This window comes from Copadichromis virginalis, linkage group LG14 (assembly GCF_057382275.1).
Source record: "Copadichromis virginalis isolate Kocher_CV1m ecotype Utaka linkage group LG14, C_Virginalis_male_GT1.1, whole genome shotgun sequence".
NCBI lineage: Eukaryota > Metazoa > Chordata > Actinopteri > Cichliformes > Cichlidae > Copadichromis > Copadichromis virginalis.
The window spans coordinates 25,237,019-25,263,903 of record NC_140631.1 but is presented as its reverse complement, the minus strand read 5'-3'; the positions used below and the strand labels follow the sequence as shown (position 1 = coordinate 25,263,903).

At 41.8% G+C, this 26,885-nt stretch overlaps 1 long non-coding RNA gene and 1 pseudogene across 2 annotated transcripts; one reads left to right on the top strand and one right to left on the bottom strand.

The window, feature by feature from the left end:
• LOC146694030 (uncharacterized) lies at positions 1-23,898 on the top strand. Its single transcript, XR_014923872.1, has 3 exons — positions 1-374; positions 1,792-1,974; positions 23,796-23,898. It is a non-coding gene; the product is annotated as an uncharacterized LOC146694030 (long non-coding RNA).
• On the bottom strand, positions 7,031-15,911 carry LOC146694031 (protein FAM98A-like; annotated as a pseudogene). The gene is made up of 8 exons (XR_014914804.1): positions 15,876-15,911; positions 15,160-15,259; positions 14,399-14,524; positions 14,052-14,308; positions 13,883-13,954; positions 13,680-13,796; positions 7,853-7,999; positions 7,031-7,748 (listed from the first exon to the last, which is right to left on the bottom strand). The product of XR_014914804.1 is annotated as a protein FAM98A-like (transcript).
• Positions 23,899-26,885: the final 2,987 nt, after the last annotated feature.

The following is a 26,885-nucleotide window of genomic DNA, read 5'->3' as shown; positions in this document are numbered from 1 at the left end:
GTTATTCGTTGCGTATTGATATGCGTATGCGTTTCTCGTGTTGACGTTAACTCAGCAAAGTACAGAGCAGCTTTTTCGTTTTCCCCAACGTTTATATTTGCATTCATGAAACAACAAATTCATTCATTCATTAAACTGTGTGATTTTCATCGAGTATATGTTTTTTTTCTGAATTCACAATGATGCAGTAAGAACTTTCGAAGCTTCTCGGACACTGAATGCTCCAACAAACTGAAGAAAATTCAAACACGAGTAAACTGAATGAAATAACCGGGAAAGTTATCTAAATCAGCTTGTCATGAGCTGCTGGCAACAGACCAACAAAATGACCGACACAGACACAGGGGCAGCTGGATACCAATAAATAAAACAAGGTGAGTCGGAAACTCCCGCCGTTTAAAAAGGTCCTTTTCAACATTTTCATTTTATACATGTTTCCCTGAAGCAGTATTGTTTGGAAACACTAAAGATTTTGTTCCAATCCATTGCTATTGCTATATATATTTTATCTATGACGCTAGATCAAACGAATCAATTAGCTAAACTAAAGTCATAATGCCATGGTGATCTGTAATATTCGGCTTCAAAATTCAAACGTAACACAATTACCAAAGGCCTTCGAAACATGGTGTCTAACCTGATACTTGCTGAGAAAAACATTGCCTTGACCCTGGTGTGGGTCAATAGATGTTTTAAATTGCAGTCCCAGATAAATGAGAATTTGGCTCCCTGGCACTTTCATCTCGCATGATGGCATTTGGCTGATAGTTCTTAAACCGTGATGGTGTTGACTTCATCAATTCAGGAGTCAGACAAAACAAGTTCCATAACACAAGCATCTTGTCTGGCTTCAGAAACAGATTGTGGCGATCGTGGCCCAAGTTCGCCTTGTAATCGGAAGGTTGCCAGTTCGAGCCCCGGCTTGGACAGTCTCAGTCGTTGTGTCCTTGGGCAAGACACTTGACCTGTTGCCTACTGGTGGTGGTCAGAGGGCCCAGTGGCGCCAGTGTCCGGCAGCCTCGCCTCTGTCAGTGCGCCCCAGGGCAGCTGTGGCTACAGTGTAGCTTGCCATCACCAGTGTGTGGATGACTGGATGTGTAAAGCGCTTTGGGGTCCTCAGGGACTAGTAAAGTGCTATATAAATAAAGGCCATTTACCATTTTACTGGCTAGTCCTGAGAACACTGGCTGATACCTGTAACCTTCCTTGCCCTGGGGTCCGTTCTTCGTACCTCGCATACTACATCCAAGATCAAATCATCGCGCCAACTTTGAGCTCGCTATTCCAGTTCTCCGAACACACCTGTTGTTGACGATTAGTACAGCTGGATGAAGTAATGTGAGATCACTGGGTGGCTTAAAAGGGGCTACGCATCGATAGTAGAAACATTGATCGGCAACCCTTTGATTGGTCGGCGAAAATGTTGAAGGAGCGCGCTCGGTATTTTTCGGCAGCAGAGCAAGAACTCTTGATTTCAGGAGTTTCAGAGTTTAATTAAAACGCAAGGGAACGCTGCAAAGGCTGCAAAAGCAAGGAGAGAGGGCTGGCAGAAAGTTGCTGACAAATTAAACTTGTAAGTAATTTATTATATTATATTATATTATATCATATTATATTATATTACATTATATCCTCCTTCGCATTAGAGCCACAACAGGACCCACTAGAACATGGGAACAAGTAAAAGTGCAATATAAGAATATTCTACAGAATGGTAATATTTATCACTTGTATTGCTTTTAGTCTCTTGAAAAGAGACCCTGAAATAATCTGTTTGTTTGTTTATAACAGCAACCAAGAAAAGGGCAGAGCAAAAAAAGACAGGTGGTGGTCCTGCACCCCCTCGTCACACCCCGGCAGAGGAGCTGGCCCTAGGGTTGAATGCCACCAGACCCATTGTTGAGGGCATCCCTGGGGGAAACTCTTCCTTAGACCAGCACCCAGGGTGCAGTAGCAGCAGCACCTTCATAACTGGTAAATGAGCTCATAATTCTATTTGTACAATGTAAAATATTTGGTTGTTGCCTTAGTTAAAATGCTTTTTGTACTTTGACATTTAGTGACATTGTGGGTTTTTTTGTGTGTAGTTTTACATAACACTCCATCACTTTTACCTGTTCCCATGCAAGAGGTGACTGAAGCATGCACAGTAAGTTGGGAGATTTTATATATATATATATATATATATATATATATATATATATATATATATATATATATATATATATATATATATATATATATATATATATATATATATATATATATATATATATATATATATATGTATGTATATATATGTATATATACACCGTATTTTCACGACCATAAGACGCACTGTACTAAAAGGCGCAGTCTCAGTTATGTGTGCCATTACTGTATTTAACACACACATAAGGCGCACTGGATCATAGGGCGCATACAAGTACCGTATGTGTATTTAAAAATAAAGCGGGAGCAAACCTGAGTTCGGTACTCACATTTTTATTATCAGTAATCGTCATCATCAACAACACACAAGCATACAAGTGTGCGTATTTAAAAATAAGCAGGAGCAAAACAAAGTTTGGTACTCACATTTTTATCATCAATCAAACCCATCGAAGTCCTCATCCTCTGTGTCTGAACTGAACAGCTGCGCTAAATCTCCATCAAACATGCCAAGTTCACTTTCTTCACTGTCAGAGTCACTTTCCGTGCCGTGCGGCTCCTCGGAAATGATGCCGGCTTTTGCGAAAGCTCGAACAACAGTGCCAGCAGACATGTTAGCCCAAGCATCTACAATCCATTCGCAAATTGTGGCGTAACTCGCCCGGCGCTGCCTTCCACTCTTTGTGCCAAGCACAACAGTAAAAGAAGACTTTTCATACCCCGTTGTGCGTATCGCTACCGTGCTGGTCCCCTTCTCCACAGTGTGACTCACTGGGATGTCAAAAGTGAGCGGGACCTCGTCCATGTTAGTGATGTGGCTGGGCTGGATGTGTTTGCTGCAGTAGGAGCGGAAGATGGCCAGCTTTTCCTTATAATCCGCTGGTAGTTGCTGCGCTACCGTAGTCCTGGTCCGGATGGAAAAATGGCACCGTTTCATAAAAAGTGAAAGTGAAACTGCTTTTAGCCGAATGGTGACCGTCGAAACGCTTCTCCCGCTCGTTCTTTGCTCGATGATCCACCGCTCGAGTCTTTCCTCCAACTCGGCCACACTTCACCCTTTAGCGTTCTCATGGTGTTCTCTACTACGTCCTCATTACAACACACAGGGCGCACTGTGCTATAGGGCGCGCCGTACTTTTTGAAGAAAATCTAAGACTTTTAAGTGCGCCTTATGGTCGTGAAAATACGGTATATATATATATATATATATATATATATATATATATATATATATATATATATATATATATATATATATATATATATTAGGGGTGCAACGATATTCGTATTGATATTGAACCGTTCGATACAGTGCTTTCAGTTCGGTACGCATATGTATTGAACAATACAACATTTGTAATTTATTTTATCAACTTTCCTTCTGACGATGCTGTCTGTGTTGAGCGCTCAGTGAATCTGCGTTCAACTACTCCGCCTAGGCTCGACAGTGCAGCCTAGGCGGAGTAGTCGAATGCAGATTCACTGAGCGCTCAACACAGACAGCATCGTCAGAAGGAGCAGGGAAAGCTAGCGAGACAGAAGTTAAGCTCTCCTTGCAACATGGACCTCCCCCACCCTCATTCAGATCTGGCGTTTGGAATTATTTTGGTTTTCATGTGACGTATGACCCTGAAGGTAAGCGAGTCATGGACTAAAGTAAAACAGTATGTTGGATGTGCCATGCAATGCTCAATTACATGGGTGGGAACTAGTGTGTTAGCGCAGTTAGCTCGTTAACGTGTTGGCCGTCTAGCCCCATGCACGGGGCGATCGGCGGTAGCTCGTTAACGGAGATTTGCCGTGTTGTGGCTTTAAGGTCATTTCAACGAGATTAACCTGAAAGCACTAGTGGGAACACAACGAATATGACTGCACATTTACGCCGACATCATCCTAGTGCAAAGACAAGTGGAAGCAGAAAAAAAACAAGCAAGCATGCTACTAACTTTAGCCGAGTCATTTAGACAGCTGTTAGCACATGATTCTCCTTATATGTTTAATATGCTGCTGTGAATATAGCCCAGAAGAAGCGGATAGTATAGCTTTTATTTTGGAAAGAGACATTTCTCTGTAATAAACTCTCTTTTCCAAAGATGAGTGATTCCTCAATCAGATACAGGGCTCGCAATATCGCTAGCCCGACATCCGGGAGCTAGCGATTTTTTCAGTCGGGCTACCAAAATCTATCTCTTCCCTGCCCGTCGGGCTATTGTAGGAAGGAAAAATATATGTCAATGCTTTTGCATTCTTTTGGAAATGTAGCTGGGTAATTATGTCATTGGCATCGGTGAGCCACTGTCAATATGTGACATATTGAAATCGCGTTTGAATTTGCGCTTGTTTGCTTTCACTTTGCAATCGCGCGAACTGTGTATAGAGAGCGACAGCACTGATCTGTGAGTGATGATAATTTGTGCACCAATTCCTCTGACATTGTCTTATTAATTGTTAGCTTACTATGCAAACATGACAAGTGAAATCTCCCGCAGCTTAAACATGTGAGAGGTTGATCGCGCAGAGAATCGCTGAGCTTATGTGAGTGCGTGTGTAAAAGCAGCAGGATATATATTAGTTCTGCTGAGCCAAATAAGACAGGTCAGGGTGAAGAAGTGACAGCCAAAGAAAAGCTTACCACAAAACGGAGAAGTTATGACAAATCAGACTATAAGGCAAAAAGAAAGTGCAGCTTTATGGTTTCAAAATAATTTCTGTGGCTGCAATATGACGAGCTAAATAACCAGGGCTGCACATAAGTGGTCCACAGGTGCGCATTCGCTGTCAAAATAAAAAACACGCACAAGGGTTAGGGTTAAATTTAAAAACTGTACTTTTGAGTTAAAATATATATTTATAATTTTAATAAATGACAAATTAAAAAGGCATGAACATTTTTTTGTATCGAAAAAATATCGAACCGTGACACCAAAGTATCGAACCGAACCGTGAATTTTGTGTATCGTTGCACCCCTAATATATATATATATATATATATATATATATATATATATATATATATGTATATATGTCTCTGTGCTGGATGCCCCAGAGACTATCCAGCACATAACAGCAGGGTGCAAGATGCTAGCAGGCAAGGCATACATGGAACGCCATAACCAAGTGGCCGGCATAGTGTACAGGAACATCTGTGCCGAGTATAACCTGGAAGTCCCGAGGTCAAAATGGGAGATGCCCCCAAGGGTGGTGGAGAATGACCGAGCTAAGATCCTGTGGGACTTCCAGATACAGACGGACAAAATGGTGGTGGCTAACCAACCGGACATAGTGGTGGTAGACAAACAGAAGAAGACGGCCGTAGTGATCGATGTAGCGGTTCCCAATGACAGCAATATCAGGAAGAAGGAACACGAGAAGCTGGAGAAATACCAAGGGCTCAGAGAAGAGCTCGAGAGGATGTGGAGGGTGAAGGTAACGGTGGTCCCCGTGGTAATCGGAGCACTAGGTGCGGTGACTCCCAAGCTAGGCGAGTGGCTCCAGCAGATCCCGGGAACAACATCGGAGATCTCTGTCCAGAAGAGCGCAGTCCTGGGAACAGCTAAGATACTGCGCAGGACCCTCAAGCTCCCAGGCCTCTGGTAGAGGACCCGAGCTTGAAGGATAAACCGCCCGCAGGGGCGTGCTGGGTGTTTTTTTTTATATACATATATATATATACATACATACATACATACTGCATAAGGTTTAAATAAGAACTTTAAATAAGAAGAAAATAACACATTTAAACGCATGTGTGTCATAAAATAAGTTAATTATTGTTTGCATGTGATTTAGTTTCTCTAAATTAGATATCATCCATGAATCTTCATGTCTCCTCCTGCCTGGCAACTCTATCTTCAGCATACACTAGCCCTCCTCTTCACATGTCCAAACCTTTTCAGCCTTGCCTCTCTAACTTTGTCTCCAGCTGCTGAACACAAGCTGTCCCTCTGAAACAATCACGTCTAATCTTGTCAATTTTGGTTACTCCCAATTAAAATCGGAAGTTCAACTCTGCCCCACATGTTGTGTCCATCACTGCAGAACAGTGGAAAGAAATCAGAAGCTCTTTAGCAAAGTATATATTTGCATCTTTCACCCCTATTCTCAAAACTTGTATGGTGTCCAATAACTGGAGATAATTGATCTGAATTTCAGGTGCAGGACCACACCTCATGCACTGGTATATGCCTCCAGCGCCACAAGCTGTTCTTCTCTCCTTTTTTCCCAATTCAGTCACTTCTCATTAGATCTGCCTGGGATCCGCTGCCAGTCCCCTCTGAGGCCGTTCCCAAACCACAGCTTCAATTTGTGCTTTCTCAATCTGCTGTTATCAAACTGAAATAAGGATGTGGTCCCAGTTTGTTAAAAGCAATTCATAATCTTAAATTGATCAAGATGTTCTTTGCATCAGCCGTTACTTCAGTATTCCTAGAAGTCCTTTCTCATCCAATTTCAGACTTTAACCACTTTCTCATGGTTGTTTTTTTTTTTTTTTGAAAATTCAAGAGGCCTTTTTGTCCAGGCTCTGAATCAACAGAGAAGATGTTAAAATAACATTTCCTAAAGTTCACAGGTACATAATCTAATCCATAACTATCTGCAGATTTCAGATGGTTGAGGGTGGAGTTTCAGATAATAAAACAATTGAAACTGTTGTTTATTAAACTGGTGTACAAGATTTTGAAATTATTTCAATACATCACTGTGGACTACTAGAACTTCTGGTCAAAATGAGCTTTACCTTAGCACAACTTTGGGTTTGGCAAGATCCAAATTAAACATTGAAACCAGTTTATTCCAAATATATTTAAGATAATTAATATTTGGATGATCTTTTCCTTCTTTAGGCAATTTAGACTTTGAAGTGGAAACACTGGCACTAGAGAGATGACTCAATGCTGTAACAAGGAGCTCTCTCAGGGGGAAGTGAGTCTTGGTTAATGTGTAACAATAAAACAACATTCTTAGATATTCAAAGTCACCCTTCAGTTTTTTAAGATGTAAGTGAGGCTTTTTCATTCCACATAAACATGTTTGCTATCTTGTGAAATCACCTAAAAAAGGCAAGGGGAACTCTTGTCTCCAAAATGTGAAGTGAGCATAAAATATTCATGCAATAATCCTTAAAAGATGCTTTATGTAAATTGCACAAAATACCAACAGATGTGTGTTTCAGAGGTTTATTCTTAAACAAACTTACTGATAAATGTGGAAAGCCAACATTTTTTCCATTTTCTGCTCTTTTACCAAAATATCTGGTCATGTACCAGTACTTCATTGCTTTTATAGAAATGTACACAATCTGGTATGTGCATGACTTATTACTATAAATTATACACAGATTTATAACTACAATCGTAGTTTACCTCGCAACAAGGATTTCAATAAAGCAAAATGATCGCTTATTTCTTAAATTGATAAGTAAGGCCAAAAAGACGGACAAGTTAATCTTTTTTCCCTTTCTTCTTCTTATGCTTATGAGATTGTCCGCCTCCTCGTCCCCCTCGGTTGCCTTTCGAGCTTCTCCCTGTCCATGCTGGCATAGGAGGCTCAATTTCCCCAGGTCGTCCTCCTCTGTCTGGTACACTGCCGATCAACATCTAGTGACACCAGAAAAAAAACAACAAAAAGAAAAAGAAAATGCTTACTTAGCTGGAGTCAGAGGCATCTTCATTAAGGATCACAGACACGTTCATGATTGTACCTTGTAAACAGAGGTGCTTGTTCCAGCTTTGACCGGGTCAATGAAGGACTGATCCTCTCTGGCAGCGAGCAGCAGAGATGGAGACACTTGGGAAGAGCCGATGAGGGACGCAAGATTAGGCGCCGAAGCCAGCGCAGCACTGCGCTCCTGTAAATAAAGGATGGACTGAATGGAAATGTCTGACATTCATCTTCTGCGTCACCAGCACATGCTCTGACGATGGCCTAAAGCCGACTGACATAAAAGTAGTGTGTTGCAGTTCAGTCAGACCACACGATGTCAGTGTTGTCCTAATAACACCGTGATCTTGCAGACAGTAACAGACATATACTGTATATAAAGATTCAACATAGCTAGAGCTGGGCGATAGAACGATAACGATATGTATTGCGAAATAACTTTTTCTCGATAGAAAAATTAAACTATTGCGATAGGCCTCATCTCTCTTGTCCTCTTAAAAAAAAAAAAGAAGAACAGCCAATCAAAATTAAGTCGCGCAGAGCCGAACCAATCACAGCCGCAGCGTCACGTCACGTGACATGTTACGTACAGCACAAGTGCCAAGCCGCACATGTGTATTTGTTTGGGAAGCAGCCAGCCGCCGTGCCGCCCGGGTAATGGAGGAAATGAGTGTGCTGACTAGAGAAAAATCAACCGAGAGCGTGACCGAAGGTTACCGAAGAGAAAACAGATGATGGTTCCAATGCCGGAGAGATTGTCGAACGGAAGAGCCACAGAAGTTCCGTAGTGTGAAGGTATTTCTGCCATTTCAAGTCTGACAAAAAACAGAGTAGTAAATTGTGCCGAAAACAGAGTAGTAAATTGTGCCGAAAGCAAGTCTGGAAATACAATAAGCCGGTGCATGCTCAATCTCTGACTGAAAGCGCTAATTTGTCATTCGGCTTTTGTCAGACTAAAGTAACTGTTAAAACTGTTTGAAAAGCTAAGCTATACAACAAGGAGAGAGTGAGGCAGGACCAGACGAGGCAGGACCAGACGGTGGCGATGCGGGGGCCGGACCAGGCGAAGCACAGGCTGAGGCTGGACCAGACGAGGACGAAGACTCGGAGGCCGGACCAGACGAGGACGAAGACTCGGAGGCCAGACCAGACGAGGACGAAGACTCGGAGGCCAGACCAGACGAGGACGAAGACTCGGAGGCCAGACCAGACGAGGACGAAGACTCGGAGGCCAGACCAGACGAGGACGAAGACTCGGAGGCCGGACCAGGCGGAGCTGCAGAGGCTGAGGCCGGACCAGGCGGAGCTGCAGAGGCTGAGGCCGGACCAGGCGGAGCTGCAGAGGCTGAGGCCGGACCAGGCGGAGCTGCAGAGGCTGAGATCGGACCCGGCGTAGCAGAAGCACAGGCTGAGATCGGACCAGGCGTAGCAGAAGCACAGGCAGAGGCTGGCCCAGGCGTAGCAGAAGCACAAGCAGAGGCTGGCCCAGGCGTAACAGAAGCACAGGCGGATGCAGCTGGACCAGGCGTTGACGAGGCGGTCGCAGGTGGCGGCTGGACAGGCTCCTCGGGCCCTCCAGCTGACGTGGCAGAAGGCTGAACGGGCTCCTCGGGCCCTCCAGCGGAGACAGGTGGCTGAACGGGCTCCTCGGGCCCTCCAGCGGAGACAGGTGGCTGAACGGGCCCCTCGGACCCTCCAGCGGAGACAGGAGGCTGAACGGGCCCCTCGGACCCTCCAGCGGAGACAGGAGGCTGAACGGGCCCCTCGGACCCTTCAGCGGAGACGAGGAGGTGCTGGCCGGGCTCACTGGAACCCCCAGCGGACGAGGTAGATGGCGGCGTGGGAGCCGCGGAGTCCTGGATGAGCTCATCCGAGCTTCCAGCAGGAGCTGATGTAGAGCCAGAGAGGTTTGGGACCCCTGGCTGAATGTTAAGCCGAACAGAAGACCGTATTGCTATCGGGGACTGGGCCAATGGTTCAGGTGCGAGCTGAGCTACTGGAGATGCGGATGAGAGTGGGAGCTGAGCTACTGATGGTGGTGAAGTAGATAACTGCACGGGAGACTGAACTGAGGGCGTCTGCACTGGCACAGGGGACTGAACTGATGTCTGTTGTAACGGAGGTGGTGAGAGTGGAGTAGGCAGTGGAGTTGATGACTTCACAGGAGAATGAACCAGAGGTGAGTGCACAGGAGACTGAGCTAGAGGTGGTAGTGATAGTTGAGGGGAAAGTGGAGCTAGTGGAGGTAGTAAAGCCCCAGGGGTGAGCTTAACTGCAAAACAATCATCCTCAGCAGACACACAGGTAAAGGGCACAGAGACAGGTGTCTCTAACTCAGGAAATGCTGACTTCGAGTTTTTAGACCTAGGAAACGCTAGCGAAGGATGATCTTTCTCGAATATGAGTCCAAACGTAGGAGAAACTGTCTCTGAGTTGACCCTCCGGGCAGTACAATGGTTCATAAGAAGTTCGGGTTCAGATTCAACGTTTACAGACCGTGAGCCTTTAGCGTCTACGGCAAGAGTCACAGAGTTTGCATTCCTGCATTCAGAGTAGTGAGAACTAGCCTCAGAGTGAACAGAGAAAGTGTCTTTGTCACTCACCCCAGCCGGCTGCCCAGTAGTCCCGGAATCCGACTGAGGAGAGGACCGGCGACGGCGTCTCCTCCTTAATGAGGGAATGGAGGTGACGGGGAAAACCGGTGATGATGCGGGGGTGACGGTCTCCTCTTCATCATCCGACCACATCGCTGCTAGGAGAGCAGCGGGAGAGCGACGGTCAGAGCTGAGGGGGGATGGAGAAGGGCTCTGCGGCAGCGGCGCCAAAAAACCCTCTCGTTTTAGCAGCTGCTGTTGCGACACCGAGAGCCCCGTCTGCTGCTGTGGTACCGTCGCGGCGAGCTTAGTTTGCTGCTGCTGCGGCGGCTGATGGGCGGAGATCTCCGTCTGCAGTCGCTGTGGCGTGGAATCCCGGGAACGGACATTGTCTGCCAGCTCACGGGCTTGTAATGCCTCCTTAGCTCGGCTCAATTCGTCGATAAAGCCTTCATAGCAGGTGAGCTGCTGAAGGAAAGGGTTTCCCTCGATTATTGCCTTTATGGCGTTAAGTCCGACGGAAATTGTCCGTGAGTCCGAGGCGTGGGTTATTCGTTGCACCAGACTCTGTACACGGAGAATATCTCCCTCACGGGCGGAGCCTGCTGGGTCCATTTCGTGGTTGCGTCGTTCTGTCATGCGGCGGCTGTGTGAAGGCAAGAGAGGACCCAAATGCACGGCTCTAGACACACGGGGATGAACTCAAAGGCCGGTCTTTATTAACAGGAACATAAGAAGTCATATAAAACTATACTGGGAGCAACTAAAAGCTGAGGCAATGGGAAGACACGGAAAATGCACACAACCTAGAGGGACGACGCAACACAGAACAAAGGGACACTCTGACATAAATACACAGAAGGTAACGAGGGGAGTGGGAACACACGGGGAACACAGCTGAAGACAATTACTCATGGCCAAGCAGGGAGGACACGAAACTGACGATACTGACACCAAGATGTGGACCTTAAACACAACACAGTACACAGAGATGAGCACGGAGAGAGAGAGGCAGAGAGAGAGGCAGAGAAGAAGGATGAATACGAGGGGATGAGGAGAACACAGAACACATAGGGTGGGAACACGGTACCAGAGCAAACACCACAATAAAAACATGGACACAGAGGGAATCCAAATACCAAACCAAACAATCCAATGGACATAAGAAACAAAATACAAAACTACAGAAAAACTAAGAACACTGGGTCAAAATGACCCAGGACCATGACAGTTCTATTTTGAAACTTAAACGCTTTAGCAACTGCCTTTTGTGTACTTTGCAATATTTGCCTTTATTTATCTGAAAAAGTCTCATGTTCCTTAAGTACATCTACCCTGTTGAACTTATTATGGGAAATAAATATTTAAATCAAAACAAGCTGCTGATTATTTCACATTTTACTTGTGAGCAATGGCACATTTAAATCTTACAAATATAGTTATTTGGCTTATATCGTGATAGATATCGTTATCGACTGAAATGAAAAAAACATATCGTGATATGAAAAAATCCTATATCGCCCAGCTCTAAACATAGCCTATAGGTCTAAAGAGTGAAGTAAAACTACATTTTTTTTCTCCTAATGGGAAATCCTCTGTTTGCAAGACGACATTAGACAAATGGGTTCTCACTAAATTTATGAACCTTCCTAATGAATTTATCATCTCAGTCAGTAGTTTTAAGTCCTATTTACTGCAGCATGGCATTGATTTTATCAATTACGGCACCAAGTAGGATTTAAAAAAAGAGAAAGATGATGAATCAGGGAATGCCTAACTTGCAATCACTCCTGCATGAACACACATCCACCCTCCTTCAGTTTGAAGATGAAAATGATGACAGTCAAAATCTCAGATTGAGGCTTCAGATGTGCTGCTCATCTTCTTTATTACATACACTCTACTTGTTACAGGTGTTAGAGAAGGCAGGGTTCTCATGCATTTTGGAGATATTTGATGCAGATGCAAATGAAGAACCGCCACTCATTTTGTGCATTAAATAAACTTCAGAGTGCTGCTTAGTGTCTTCACAAATGTTACTCTAACCTGGGTTTCTTCATTCTCAGTCACATTAAAGTGGACCTATTCCGTGCCATATTTTCTGTTGTATTAATTCTCATATTTAAACAGTCAAAGTTTCAAATGAGGTAAGCATATGAACAAGTAATCCCTGCAAACTAAACATTTAGGCTTCAGACTACACTAAACGCTCAGTTTCAAACACTTCTTTACTACTCTTGCATTCAACTGATATCAGACGGTAAAGACACCCTTAAAATGGTCATCTCGTGGATACGTGCTGTATTCCATTTTCAGTGAGAAGTTGGAAATTTCAAGTTTGCAGCTGGAATTTTCAGCTAAAACCCTGAATCAAGTTGGACTTCCCACGTAAAAAGTCAGAGACATCACACCAACCCTACCTTTGTAATCCGAGGTGGCAGCGGTGAGAACTTGTAATCTTTACAACCAGTGTTCTGTATTTGTGACTGCTAAATAAACCATACACGTGGTACTGACCAGGCTCTCTGTGCTGAGGTGCCATTTTCAAGCACAGTAAATAAATGAATAATCATTATGTTATACTCCACACACTGCCTGGAAGCCTGCCATGGGGTTTACTTGGTACGAAATCACTCGCAGCTCCAAAATCTGACTTCCGATGTAAAAGCTCCACCTGCTGTTCAAAGCTTCTGTTTGCGAGGGGCACCCAAGTAGAAGAAATCTGCCTTATGCTTAATTTATGCTACCAAGGTTGTGTCAGTATTTGCCTCTGGAGACGGGTTTTTAAACCACCATTGCAATCGAACAAAATCTCAACTGTGCAGTGCCCCATGTGGAAGACACTGTGCATCAGTTAAATGCTGATTGGTTGAAAAGTGGGCCGGAATAAGGAACAGCAGAGTTCACCAGAAGTGGAAAAAATACATTATGAAAAGCTGAGGAAGGGGCTACAGTGCACACTTTTCATTGTTTTTAACATTCTGTTTCACTTCAGCTCTTTGCATGTTAGAACTTCGCTCTTGTCTGCAGCTGGCTGACAGACTGGCAATAGCACAGGCAAGAGCCACAAGAGCACAATTTTTATAGGGCCCACATCTGACAGGAGACGCCCTCTGCAGGTAGATGGGCAGTCCAAAGCTTCCTCATGCACTACCACTGCTGAACTAAGATTTTCTTATTAAAAGGGAATAGACTGAAGAGATGAACCAAGGCTCAGAGTAAAATAACTCAGCTAACAGGCAAATGATGAACAGAGTTATTTAACATTCCTACCTTTCGTTTTTCTCCCCATGCAAATGATTCAAGCGTAACCTGAAAGCGCGTGACCATCATTTGTCGCCGACGCCGATAGTCCTCGGACAGAATTTCATTCATTTTTTTCACTTGAAGCTGAGAAACAGGAAAAGATGTAAATGCCACATTAGAGTCACGGCTAAAGTCTTGAGAGCTGAAAACAGGCCTGGCAGCTTACCCACTGCTTTGAGGCTGGTGCTGAGAAGAGGTTTGGTCATGTCTCCACTTGGTAGGCGAGAAAGCCTCTCATTCACCTGCATTAAAGCAAATGTTTGTAAACTCCTCTTTCAGTGCTTCTCAGTCTGTATTCGCAATTTATTCATGGCTCAATCTCTGTTATTTCAAGCTTACCTCGTTCAAAACGTCCTCAAACCGAGAGGAGGCGTCCATGTTGAGAGCACGCAGAAGTAAAATTCATTCTGCTTGCATCTCTGCTTTCCTCCTGTTTTCACCCAAACCGTCATCACCTTCGTTTTCCTCACAAAAGTCACGGCTCAGATCTTCAACTCGCTGCTCTTTTTCAGAGTCCGCTTCTGTCGCCCGCTCGTCAGGATGTGACTCTTTGTACTTGATAATGTGAGCTGCTTGCAATTCTGATACAAGGAACTCTGCAAGATGTGCAAAAGATCACTAAATCCACGAGCACTGCAATCATCTGTTCTTACTACAACAGTATCCACCACAGTCCTGTTTCTCACCAGCGACTTTGTTGAGAGTGGATGGGTCCAACACCTCGGAGGTCAGCACAGCGAGGGGAGAGGATATGTTTGATAGTACATTTTTCAGCTCTCCCGCCAGCAGCACATCACCTGACCCTCCTGAGTCTAAAAAAGGACAATTAAGCCAGTTTATTTAACACATTTCACTGCAAGTTGAGTCAGAAAGATCAGATTTTTTTCATGGCTTATATTTGTAACATAGTAACCATCAGTTTGTTTACCAAAGCATGTTTTGGTTGTAGTTATATAATGCACATAAATTACAGCTAATGTGAGGTGCATCTCAGTAGCTTCATATTAAATTAACTGCGGGTAAAATTATGAAAATGGTGTCACTATCCAAATGTTTCCAAATCCAAGTCTACTCAACATGCGAAGATGTTTTACTTTAGTAGAGCATCTGTCAACGTGTAAAAAATATCCTGTTATTTTTATTTATTTAAGGCATCTAAATTGGCTGTTCTGTAACTGGTTTGGTGAATTAATGTGGATGTTTTCAGAAAGGACTTGCATTTTGTTTTACATTACATAAAAAGTAAGGTCGATTCTTAAGCAGTTGCTTTGCTGAGTCGGCCCACTTGAGACCACAGTGACCCCTCTGCGTGAGACAGTAAAAAATCCACAATCCTGAGATGGTTTCCTCCTTCCTTGGGAGAATGCGCTGTATTAAAGGCAATGGTTAAACATGAAAAAGCCTCTCTCAAAGATTTATGAATGAAAATCTCAGGCCTGAGCCTCACCTCGTAGCTCCGGGCAGAGAGTCCTGAGCTCTGCGCACAGCCAGCTGAGCAGCGGACAGGGAAGCTCGTCACATCTGCACCGGGAGACGAGACCGGGTACCTGACCAGGAAGTAAGTGGAGGCGACAAATGAGATTACCTATTCACCTGTCAGGCGTATCGGCAAGTGTCATTATACGTCAAAAGCCCAGAAAGCAGGCAGAGAATAAGGTTTCTCTTCTCAAATTAAAGTTTCGTAACGACGAAAATCAAACATGTTAATCACCCCAGAGCTTTGATGGCTGAAACTGTCCCCGCGCTCCTCTCCACGAAGAAAAGATAAACATAAAAGTTATGGTAGTATTTACCATATTTTGGCACTGAACTGGGCTAGACTGCGAATAATTAGATACATTTTATTTTTATTATATTATTTACATATTTGGCTTTAATTTGTCTGTGTAGCCTTATAAACACTGCGATGTCCAATTCATGACTTCTTGTTGTGAGATCCTTAAAGTACATTTTGAGTGAATGGTTTGTTTGGCAGTAGTAATGACTGAAAGTCCCCTAACACAGATCCTTTTGGTCAGATATTTAACTTTACTTTTTGTTGTTGTGGTGATGATAATCATATGTTTGATAGCTTGACTCAAAGTACAGCGAGTCAAAATACGCTCACTTCCACTTCATTGCTTACACTTGTTCAGCTTCTTGTTATCAAAAATATCTAATCACCCAGTCACATGGCAGCCACTCAGTGCATTTAGGCATGTAGACATGGTCAAGACAGCCTGCTGAAGTTCAAGCTGAATTTCAGAATGGGGAAACGGGTGATTTTATATGACTTTAAACGTGGCGTGGTTGTTGGTGTCAGATGGGATGGTCTTGAGTTTTTTCAAAAACTGCTTGATGTCAGAGGCCAGAGCAGAATGAACCGAAGCTGCATTAAAGCTAAAAGGAAAAGTAACTCCAGTTACCACTCGTCACAAGCAAGGTATGCAGAAGAGCATACCAGATACCATACATCAAACCTTGAAGCAGATATGCTACAGCAACAGAAGACGGGTAGTTTCAGCATTCGGCATAAACTCCATGTATCCATCCTGACTGTTGTATCATTGGTTCAGTCTGCTGGTTGTGCAGTGATGTGGGACATAATTTCTTGGCACATTTTGGGCCAGCTGAGTGTTTTTTGCTTTCAACTGGACAACCTGTTGAATCTATGCCACAAAAATGAAGGCAATTGTGAAAGCTAAGGGGCTCATATCCTATGCTAGCAAGGTACATCTAATAAAGTGGCAGGTGTGTGTAAATGTGTTATATAAAATTCAATCTCTGTTTTGGCAGTGCAGTTTTGCATTTATTATATTACAACACATCAGCGGTGGGAAATTTTAAGATGTCAGCCCAACCCGAGCCCTAACCCCAACCTGTCATCTCCACTGTGTATGATCAGATCATAACCTAACCTAGCATGGCTAACTTTAAGGCTGAACAGACGCTGACACTCTTGTGACGACTAAAATTCTCCCTCAGAATCCGATGGGTGCAGTGAACAAAAGCCAGAACAAAAGTTATAATTTCATGTTCTGAAAGCGAGTTCAAAGACATGAACATAAATTGGGTGTCCCAAATTCGATCTCTGGGTGGCAGTGTTGCATCATGATTTGCTCAAGTTAAGGTTGTTCACCTGTGCAGAGGAAACCTGCAAAATGTTAAAATAGTAGATTTTTAATATTTGATGTATCAAATTTTAAGTATAACCATTTAGTCTTTTAGTCAGTTCACAATGGGCTTCGGTAATGCACTGGTCTGCCTTATCATGGTTATAACCTGAAATAAATTATACATCAATTAGAGCGACGTGTCCTCACACCTGGTAACATTAAACACGCTGCCTGCTTCTGTTTACTGAGGGTAATTTAACTGTTTAAATAAAAAAAATATTATTCAAGTAACGTTTAACGTACTTTTAACACTACTGTAATACATTATTGTCAACATGCTGTTGAGTAAATCTTGTAATATCTTGATCTGTCCATTAAATTATCACTGTCTTATCTTAAGCAGGACTCTTTAGAAAATATGGTATAATATTAATGCTAAAAAAAAAAAGGTTTATTTTTAAAGAGAAAACTTAACACAAAATAATTTCCATGGACATCTTTCTTTTCAAAAGAATTTCATTTGAATTAGTCTTCACTATCACAGGGGTTCTGTAAGCACAATACGAGCTCCATTCTTAACAAAAAGCTTTATTTTTGAGGGTAAATACTCAGATCGTTCTGCAGATTTAATGAATGCAACCTTGTAATGGATGCTAGTTGTGTAATGGTATACCACCCTATCCACGTTCTGCATCAGCCTTTTTGATGCAAAGGTGAGCTGTTTGTGAATAACAAACTTAAGGCCCTTAAGGGTTGGAGTGCATATAAGAAAGAAAGCTCCAGTCACATAATGAGTATGGCTTAATTGTCGGTCCTCACGGTCAGAGTTGTGATCTCATAGGTGGACAACAAAAACTCCAGCACTGAAACCACACCTCAAAGAATACCCCTAGGAGATAATGATGCTTTTTTTCAGAAATATACAGGATTTAAATGTGTAAGGAATGTAATGTGAAATTCATTGCATGGTATGAAATGCACGGAACCCCAGCCTGTCTTGTCTGCAACACCTTCATCCAAAAAAGGTGAAACTGACGTTGGCATATGGTTTCTTAAAGAAATGACAGAAACAGATTATATTCATTTCATCTTTGTGAACTGACAAAATGTGTTGCCCCGTGATAGCTGGGTGCAGCTCAAACGGATGGCTGGACGGCTGACTTTTTGGTAACTTGGTAAGCTGGCTACATGAGTTTGTACATCCAGGATTTACACTGATTTTCTTTGAAGTTGTGAGGTGGGACTCCCCTGGCTTGCTTTACTTTTGATACAACCACTAAAAAACAGAAAATGCAGTCTGTAGCTTTGATGAGTTTATATTTATCGGAAGGTGTATTTACTTGTGCGAGGACGAATTTATATATTCATGTAAAAGAATAAAATTCAAATGTTGTTGATTGCCTGGCTGACACTGTACTTTTAAGCTGATACATCCTCTTTACTACTAGTATTTCCAGCTGATACAGTTGCAGCATAATTTTAAATGCTATTTGGACACATGACAAAATCTTGAGCGGGCTGACAGCCATCCAGTTTCACCTCAGACAGAGGCAGCCAGATGGGGAGGGGGAAACAGGGGAAGGGGGGTAGTGGTAGTGTTGTATTAAGTATCTGAAATGAAGAAGACAAGTCAAGTAGTCGCGAAATAACTGCTGGTGTGCTCATAAATGATAAATTAATCGCATAATGCATTAGCCAGACAGTCATAAATGCACTGTGAGTTCTAGCCTAATCCCAGTCCTATATGGCTGACAGTAAAGGTTAACTGGGAGGTGAAAGAGAAATGCAGGATATGGAAAAGAGGAAAATACAGCAGCCAAGACAGGAAAAAAAGGAGTGAAGTGAATTGGTAAAACGCTGGATTTCTTCAGGCAGAGGTTGGACATAGTGTAGCTTTAGGCAGTCTATAATTCTTGTCAAGTTCCCAGATTCAATAACAAGATAGCACTCTCTGGCATCCACAGGTTCCTCTATTCAAAACTATCTTGAGGACAGGAGAGAAAGAGACCATTTAAAGCCTTCAGGGACACCAGTGAGATCCCATTTCTGCAGGCCAGGCTTTGCCCAAGTGTCTAATTCTAATTTCCTCTTTCACAGACTAAAGGAGTGTACGTCTATCTGCAGTTGCATAGCCCTATGGGAGAGATAGAGAAGAATAGTGAGTGTCGGAGTCTGGATCTGATGCTTGCATGTGTGTGAGAGGTGCTTTAAAAGCTGTGGATGTACGACGTGCAAGGGAGTGAGTGACTGGACTTTTGTAAGATTGAGAGAGTACGGGAAATGAGAGCTTTTGCCAGGAGAGGACAAGCTGATGGGGGATATACAACCGCTGAGAGAGGGAGAATTGTGGGGATATTAAGAAGTAGGTGGAAAGGCAAAAAATGGATGGAGATCAGAAACATTAAACATAAGGAGAGTTGACTGTTTTGGACATATTGTTGTCCAACTGGGGATAAGAAGTTAATATCAAGGGGAAATTCCACTGTATAACAAAAGTTAGACTTTTCTTTTTTTTATTCTAAGCATATCACACCACTTAAAAAGATGTGAACCCAACAACACCATTTCCAAATGAAAAAACAGAGGACAGTGTCCTCTGTGTAATGCCTCAAAGAGATAAAACTTGGAGTTGCTTCAACAGTAAACTTTTTTGCACATGTACTGTTGCATATTTACGACTGCTCTGCTTGGTTCAGAGCAGGGTTGATGCCCAGGTAGACAATGACACGCGACGTTCTTTTAAGGCACTGTGAATTCGCCAGACAGTCTTTTACTCTGTACTGACATGAGTTCAATTAGATGCCACACAGTATTTGATCTACATATGCTCGCGGTTTAATACGGAGTGCATCTGGATTTCAGAGATGTGGAAAAAGTGATGTGGTCACAAGAGTTATCCTTCACCCCTGAACAAGTAGCATACATGTGTGGAACAATGAAAGTCTGAATGCTTAGTCCAGCGAACATGCAAGTTATTCTGAGCGATCGCGTTCATCAGCATCAATATGCGACTATATCCGATACACATATTTAAAGTTCCGCTTTCTGTCATTTTATTCTAATTAACTATCCATATGTCTTATTCTGTAACTTTTAGGTTTTTACCCTAAAAACACAAGATTGTTTGAGTAACAGTATAAAGAATATAGGGCAGATTAGTATCATTTTCTGGTGTTGTGACAGCACTTATCGGCATCAGCCCCAAAAATCCAGAATCCATATATATTTATAGGCCAGCAGCAGCAATCTGCACATTTACTCAGTATACTGACACAGCTGTGAGAAGATATATGGCATAAACATATAGCCCATTAAGAGTTTTATATGTTTCAAGACAGCAAGCACAAACGAGATTAATTTTTCAGTTTTTCTCTTAACACTAGGCAAGGCAAGTTTATTTGTATAGCACAATTCAACAACAAGGTGATTCAAAGTGCTTTACAGAGACATTAGAAACAAGAACAAATAAAAAGCATGATTTAAAATTGATTAAAACAAGCAAATAAACTAACTAACTAATTAACAAACAAACAAACAAACAAACAACAGTATATAAAATCAAAACAGATAAAATCAGAACAGTAGATAAAATCAGTAGTTAAATGTAAGTTTTGAAATTTAAGCTTAAAGTGTGGATTTGGTGCTTTATTCAAATGTAGCTGAGAACAGGTGAGTCTTCAACCTGGATTTAAATAAACTGAGTGTTTCAGCTGATCTGAGGCTTTCTGGGAGTTTGTTCCAGATATAAGGAGCATAAAAGCTGAATGCAGCTTCTCCGTGTCTGGTTCTGACTCTGGGAACTGATAAAAAAACGGATCCAGATGACCTGAGGGATCTGGATGGTTCATACTGGGTCAGGAGGTCATTGATGTATTTTGGTCCTAAACCATTCAGAGCTTTATAGGCCAGCATCAGAACTTTAAAGTCTATCCTCTGACGGACAGGCAGCCAGTGTAAAGACCTCAGAGCTGGACTGATGTGTTCCACTTTTTTGGTCTTAGTGAGGACTCGAGCAGCAGAGTTCTGAATGAGCTGTAGTTGTCTGACTGATTTTTTAGGTAGACCTGTAAAGATGCTGTTACAGTAATCAAGCCTACTAAAGATGAATGCATGGACTAGTTTTTCCAGGTCCTGTTGAGACATCAGATCTTTTATCCTTGATATATTCTTGAGGTGATAGTAAGCTGACTTTGTTATTGTCTTAATGTGTTTTTCTAAGTTTAGGTCTGCATCCATCACTACACCCAAATTTCTCGCCTGGTTTGTGGTTTTTAGATGTATAGATTGAAGTTCTCTGGTGACCTGTAATCGTTTTTCTTTGGCGCCAAAGACTATTACCTCAGTTTTGTTTTTGTTTAGCTGGAGAAAATTGTGGCACAACCAGTCATTGATTTCCTCAATGCATTTACCAAGAGCCTGTACAGGGCCTCGGGCTCCTGGTGACATTGTGATATATATTTGTGTGTCATCTGCATAGCTGTGATAGTTTATTTTGTTGTTGTTTATAATCTGTGCCAGTGGGAGCATGTAGATGTTAAACAGAAGGGGTCCCAAGATGGAACCTTGGGGAACTCCACATGTGATACTTGTCTGCTCAGATGTGAAGTTACCTATTGATACAAAGTATTTCCTGTTTTCTACGTATGTTTTGAACCAGTTTAGTACAGTTCCTGAAAGACCTGTCCAGTTCTCCAGTCGTTTGAGTAATATGTTGTGGTCAACTGTATCAAATGCTGCACTGAGATCCAGTAAAACTAGGACTGACATTTTTCCACTGTCTGTATTCAGACATATGTCATTAAACACTTTGGTCAGAGCGGTTTCAGTGCTGTGGTTCTGTCTAAAACCTGACTGGAAGGCATCGTAGCAATTATTCTGTTTTAAGAAGTAACTGAGCTGTTGAGAAACTGCTTTTTCAGTGATCTTTCTTAAAAACGGGAGATTTGAGATCGGCCTGTAGTTGTTCATTTGTGTCTTGTCAAGATTGTCCTTTTTCAGTATAGGTTTGATTACAGCAGTTTTTAGTGATTCTGGAAACACACCTGATAATAAAGAAAAGTTGACGATCTGTAACAGGTCTGACTCTAAAGTCTTTGAGACCTTTTTGAAAAAACTTGTTGGCAGGACATCTAAACAGCAGGAGGAGGAGTTCAGTTGACCTAAGATGTCCTCCAGGTCTTTGCTGTTAATAGGTTGAAACTGTTTCATGGTGTTTAAACAGTTTTTTGGTGGACACAGTACATATCCTGGATCTGCTGTTGATGTACCAATTGCTTGTCTAATTTTTTGGATTTTTTCAGTGAAGAATTTGGCAAAGTCATTGCAGGCCATGGTCGAATGAAGTTCAGCTGCCACTGACACAGGAGGGTTTGTTAGCCTGTCAACTGTAGAAAATAAGACCCGAGCATTATGGCTGTTTTTAGTGATGATGTCAGAGAAGTAGGACCTCCTTGCATTCCTCAGTTGTAAATTATAATTGTGAAGTTTCTCTTTATAAATGTCATAATGAACCTGGAGGTTTGTTTTTCTCCATCTGCACTCAGCTTTCCTACACTCTCTTTTTTCATTTTTCACCAGTGTGGAGTTTCTCCATGGAGACTTTTTCCTTCCAGAGATAACCTTCACCTTAATGGGAGCAATAGTGTCCATTACATTTAACATGTTAGCATTGAAGCTGCTCATTGACTGACCCTCTGGACAGGTCAGGTGTTAATGGGAAGACCTGGTTAAAAATTGCACTACTGTGTTCAGTTATACACCGTTTTGTGATCACTGTTGTTGATATATTTGTGTGGGCTGAGATTTTACTTTCAAAGAAAACACAGTAATGATCAGACAGGCCCACATCAGACACAGTAACCTTTGAAATGCTCAGGCCTTTGGATATAAAGATATAAAAAGATGCACTTGTTGCTTTTCCACACTCTTGGCAATATTTGAATGTATCCTTAGCAATGAATTTGTAGGTACCACCCTCATGCCACTGCTTTTAGAAAACACGTAATGTCCTAAAATACCAACGTGACCGGCTAGTTTGTTAATACAGTTCAAGACAAGGACATCTGAAGAGCTGCAGCTTGATATTGTTTGCTGTTTGTTATTTGTTAATTATTTAATTGATATAATTACTAAGGTAACTAATAATTGTTTCACCTCTACTGCAGATCAGACAGAGATGAGTCCTGACAGCTGGCACATGGAAGCCATGAGTTTTACCGTGCACGTGGATTTTATAGTGTTCCCTTACTGTACATGCTTTGGTAATAATTTACATCTCGCCATGTCTATCTTAACATCTGCCACCTGACTTTAGTGTGCTTTCATCTTTGTTCGTGCGCTGCGTGTTCATACACCGGCGATTTTACAAAGTCAGTCGCACACGTGAAACATCAGATTAAACATAGACTCCTAGATATTAGCTGACACTCCCTTTTTTTTCATATGTTTTGTGCGCTTACTTTCTAGCTTTTCTTTGTGTTCTTTAAAAAATGAATAGTATTTATCCTGTCTTCTCCTTCTTTTATTCAGTGTGTGTGTGTGTGTGTGTCTGTTAGAGAAGAGTGTATGGTGCCTGGGGTGAAATCAGGCAGATAAAAGGCAGTGATGAGGTCTGGATCCTCAGCATCCTGACAGCTGTAGATTAAATTAAAGAACTTCTGACAAATCAAACAGATTCTCTCTCTATCTCTCCCTCTCTTTCTCTCCATCCCTCTCTTTCTCTCTCTTCACCCCTAGAGCCCTCATCAGGCAAGCTGGGTGCGGAACTTGAAACAAAATGGATTTAATCTTAAGGGCTCGGGCAGGCTTTGAAACCGCACCAACTGCCGCCCCTACTTGTCCGTCTTTCTTTCTCTTTTGGATTTGTTGGCTTGCCTTTTTTTTTCCTGATACTTCAACAAACTTGAGCCATATTGTGACAGATAAAAGTAGAACATCAGTACTTCAAACCATGACAGTAATTGAGAGATGAAACGGGCACATTTTCCAGGTTCTGAGAGGCCCACTCCGATCCTCACATCAATCGCTCCTGCACGGGATTCCAGGGAATGGTAGAGAGCAACGCTTGGCTCCCAGTGGATCTAAATGCTGCTGTAATAAGGTATTAACACTTTCTAATGTGGTCTATTGGCAGTTAGACCTGCTCTGATATAAAAAAAAATACATGTCAAATAGGCTTACTGCTGATCCTGGTAAAGCAAATATACACACATTCATACGTAACTAAAAATGGCTACTGCCAATCATTGTCTCATAGTATGTGGCCCGACAGAGCCCTTCCCAATTCCCTATGCAGGCTAGCATTCACACCATATTTACACTTTGTAGGTACACCTTGCTATTACGGTGCTGGACTCCCTTTTGCCTGTAGAACTACTTTAATTCTTCAGTTTCAACAATGTGCTGGAAACATTCCTCACAACTCCTCAATGTTCATTTTCTTCCCGCTGGAAGCAAAAGATGGGTAAACCAAGGCTGTAAAGTGATGGACATGGTCCTCAACAATGCAGGTATTGGTGCCTAAAATATGCCAAGAAAATGTCCCTACACCGTTAAACTACAATTAACAGCATAAAGTATTAAAACAAGGCAGGATGGATCCATGCTTTCATGTTTTTGTGCCAAATTCTGACCTTTCCCAGCAGAAATCAAGACTCATCAGACAAACATCGTTTTTGTCTTTTATTAACGAGCAGCTGAACAGGTATATGCTTTCATTGCTTAAAAGTGCACCATATCAGATTGATAAACTTCTTAAAGTTAAAACTGAGTATTACGTCACGTTATTTGGATTCTCACACATTTATACTGTTAAGCATCAGTGTAATTTGTAATTTTATTATTATCATCATTATTATTATTATTTTTATTCTTTCTGAAGAGACTATTGGTCCAGGAAATGGCTTTTTCATGTAGGGGGATGTTGATTTTATACCCATGTCAGTAGTAAACTAAAGTGTAACTTACGATGCCAGACAGTGACTAATAAGTGTGAAAGGCTTTTAACCTTATGCAGATTTATAACTATCAAAGGCGTTATCTTTGGTAAAGTATTTTAACTGTAACAGTGTTCGTCAAACAGTTATTACACTTCACATGTTAGCAGAAATGGAGAAAATCTGTAGTTAATGTTAACTTTACACAGCATTATGGAAGACAGAATGAATTTAAAAGTATTTTTCTTTTATAGTTTTTTTTGGTAATGAGCAGAGATAAAAGGCCTAACACAGTCACAATCAGCTTCTGATTGCTTTCTCGACTATTTTGCTTAATGAAATAAAAGATTATTCAAATTCCTACAGTTATGTTCTGTACAGTTCCAGTTTCATCTCATCACCAATATAAAAACAGAAGAGATTACCAGCAGTATGTCGGTGCTATAATATTAGCCGCTAAGTTGCTGATCTAAACTTTTTTCATATTTGCACTCTAACCAAGTAAAGGATAAAGAAGTTCCTGGAAATCCTAACTTGAAAGAGTAAATATATCTCGCTGTATTGTTTAATCTGTTTATTAGAAATTATAAAACAACTTTGAAATTCATTGCTTTCACTCACAAAAAGTGCTATTAGATAAATTGTAGCTCAAACAAAAATCAGACACCCTAATATTTGAGAAATTGTCCGGTCACTAGAGAGCAGTATTGGATATGAATGAAAGGGACGATGTGTGTGTGTGGTAGAAACAGAGCATGCAAAAGAGTGCCTTGGACTTAAAAAGCCCAAGCTTAAGCAGCTGGCCAAACAGACTGAGCAGGGGATCAGGCAGGAGCAGTGTGTGTGTGTGTGTGTGTGTGTGTGTGTGTGTGTGTGTGTGTGTGTGTGTGTGTGTGTGCGGGAGAGTGGGGAGTGGTGCAGACTGCTAAAGAGAGGCCTTCTTCTCACCCGACTCCTCAGCCCTGCTGCTCAAACCAACAGAATTAATAGGCTCATTTGCCAAGAAAAACACTCTAATCAGTGGGTTTCCTCTCATTAAAAGTTAATTAGTTTGACACGAGTTTCCTGCAGAAGAAAGTATTGGCCACTTACAACTCATTAGAGCCAAAGCAAAACATCACAGTGAGGAAAGCTGGAGGAGAGGGGAGAAAGGAGGAATGGGACACACGCACTCATGTTCATACACTCTAACATGCAGTGCACTCTGTGAGACTCATGCTAGCTGGCACATCTACAGACATGTGCATTACTTTGTTATTGCAAAATGTTAGTGACATGTGTAAACATGCATGCCAGCACAGTTATACATGAACACACACATACGGTAAGTGCTTACATACACATGTGGACACAGACACACGGTACTGTAAACTCATTTCTGTTATGGCATCAGTAACAGCAAGAAACACTTATCCTGGGAACTATAAAGCTGGAGTCTTTCTCCACACTCATCTCATACAGACATAATTCAACATGCACGTGATGTAAGTATTCTGTATATAAAACATACAGAATATATGAACTTTTTTTTATACATATGTATATATATTATGTTGAAAATGTTTGAGTTATATAGCTTATATAACACCTCAGGTGCTAAATGTGTTCCATCTGATCATTTCATTTGCTTTGCGTGCATGTGCGTGCACGCTTGCAAGTGTGCGTGTCTGTTCTTTTGTAAAGACAGAATCTAATTCTGACTAAATATTAAAGTTTCTGACCAATTAATAAAATATTTGTCACTTTAAAACTGACATAAATACATATGAGTGAATATGTATCAATTGAAATGTCTTGAAATTGAATGTATATTTTACACATTTACATTAAACTTCATTTAAAAAAAAACTTTATAAAACTTTTCCATAAAAATGTTTCATCACTAGTCATGCTAATGCTCAGCTGAAAACTTTGATGGATGCTTTTGAACCCCTAAAGCGCCACCACAGATGTGTTTGCTGACAGCAATGAAAGCATTTAAACTGGTACAATGGAAATCATTTATGTATGCCCAAAGGGTTAAACACTTAAATCTAATGAATAGTTTCATTTTCAGTGTGATATTTTGGAAACTTTTTGGGAAAGAAAAAAAAAAAGCTTGTTGAAATTTTGCTATTCCACAGTAATTGTGTGGTGCTGCTACT